Source organism: Pinus tabuliformis, chromosome 4_2 (assembly GCF_031772625.1).
Source record: "Pinus tabuliformis cultivar Carrire ecotype Pingquan chromosome 4_2, CPIR1, whole genome shotgun sequence".
Classification (NCBI taxonomy): domain Eukaryota; kingdom Viridiplantae; phylum Streptophyta; class Pinopsida; order Pinales; family Pinaceae; genus Pinus; species Pinus tabuliformis.
Window position 1 is genome coordinate 640,151,774 of NC_142304.1, and position 2,101 is coordinate 640,153,874.

The window sequence follows — 2,101 nt, forward strand, 5'->3', positions numbered from 1 at the left end:
TCCTAGTCTATCTTTGTTTGGGGTTCATTTCTTCTCATTTTCTGACCATTTTTTTTTCACCCTTTGATTTTGCTTTTAGGGTATACCCTCTTTACATTTTTTTAATTTTTTTTATTTTCTGACAATATGGAAAACCTTTACAACAAGGAAAGGTATGAATATATTCTTAGCTCATCAAGTCAATCATGAAATATGACACCTATTGGTATAGGAGCATAACAGATCCCACTGTTTCCTTGCACCTCTCTACTTTCCTTTTCCTTCTTTCTCCAAATCCAAGTGAATGCTCAAGAGCTCCAATATTTCTCAATGTGTGTAAGAGTATGAGAGAATGAGAGAATGAAAGAGAGTTAAACTCAAAACTGGCAAAAGTCTAGCAACTAATTCTCTGATGTATTTTTATCATTGCAGCATCTATTTTCTTCATTTTCCTTCATCTTTCCTCTAATTTCTTTTGCATGTAAATCTCTCTTGTCACCTTCCTTTTCTCATATTTTCCTTTATTTTCATAAATAAATTCCAATTATTTCCTCTTTGCCTTTTCCAATGCCTTTTCCAATTTCCATAGTCATTAATTAATCACAATTTATGCCAGCTAAAGTGTTTTCCCAACATTCATCCATGACCTTGTTCCTATTTTATTTACATATAAAATCAAGCACGAGTTGTTACATCACTCTTTTATTGAAATAAAATTGCAAAGTGGTATAGGCCAAGGAGGGTTGAGATTGCTGAAATCTTAGGAGGGATAGGTCATGTTCCTTTATATATATATACGTATATATATATATATATATATATATATATATATATATATATATATATATATATATATATATATATATATATATATAACTTATCGATTATAATAGGAGGAGGTGGTATAAATATAAATAGGAATAACACACCCAACCAACCATCCCATTTGTAATTTTTATAGCCCCAAGAGGTTGGACACAACCCTTTTTACTTTTTCATTTGGAAGTCTCGAGAAACCCAAGTCCATAAGAAACCCCTCTATCGTAGGATGAATCTAGAAGGAAATCCCTCTGCTGTTAGATGAATCTAAGAGCAAACCCCTCTGCCATGTGATGAATCTCAGAAAACCCCTTTGTTGTTGTAGGAATCTCGAAGGAAGCCCCTCCACCATAGGATGGTCTCTGATGTAAACTCCTTGGATAATTCTTCTTATAATTTTGCAATGGAATCTTCGAGGCTTCAACAGGGAATCCCGAGATTAAAGGTTATAAGATGACGTGGTAGGAATGGGATTGAGCATGCATTTCTTCCATAATGTAGTTTTTGATGAGAAGAATGTTCAACGAGGTGATTTTGTTAGAAACCAGGACAGTACTGAGAGGGAGGGTGAATAAATATTGTAGGATTTTTCACAATTTCCTTTACTTTCAATGAGGTTAGGACACTAATAAACTTACCAAAAATCAATTCATATGAGCATGGAGAGAAATAACATGAGTAACATAATGAGAAGACACAAATTCTTTATTTTTTCTTCAATTTACATCAAAAGGAAAGATACTACTTGATGTTACAAAGTTTTGTGGCTACAACCACAAGGAAGCGGCCACTCCCTAATTTATCAGTGACAACTAAAATGAGCTACGACCCCTAAGTTTATCAATTACTACTAAAATGAGATCCAACCAATAAATTTTACCAGCAACTATTGTAAGGATCTACAACACCTTCTTTGCAAGCTACAACTTACCTGACCTCATTCACTCATCTTTCATACCATTTTCATACTCAAATCATGAACGCCATTCCCTTTTACAAAACGTATAAGTTTCTTCCTTCAAACACACACCAAAACCACCATAAGGCCTTCTTCAACAATCTATGATCACTTAACAATCCACCATCATCCACCAACATCATCACTCCTTAACCAATGCACCAACGCAATTGCATATACCTTGCGAATTGATTATGCTTTTAAAGGACTTTGGATTGATATTTTTGGAATTAAAACTTCATTTATCTTGAATTTTAAGGCTTGCATGAATCTTTTATTTTTTCCTTTTCTTTCTTCTATCAAGTCATCTATATATAATCTCCAAGTCTTCAAACTCTCCTTACT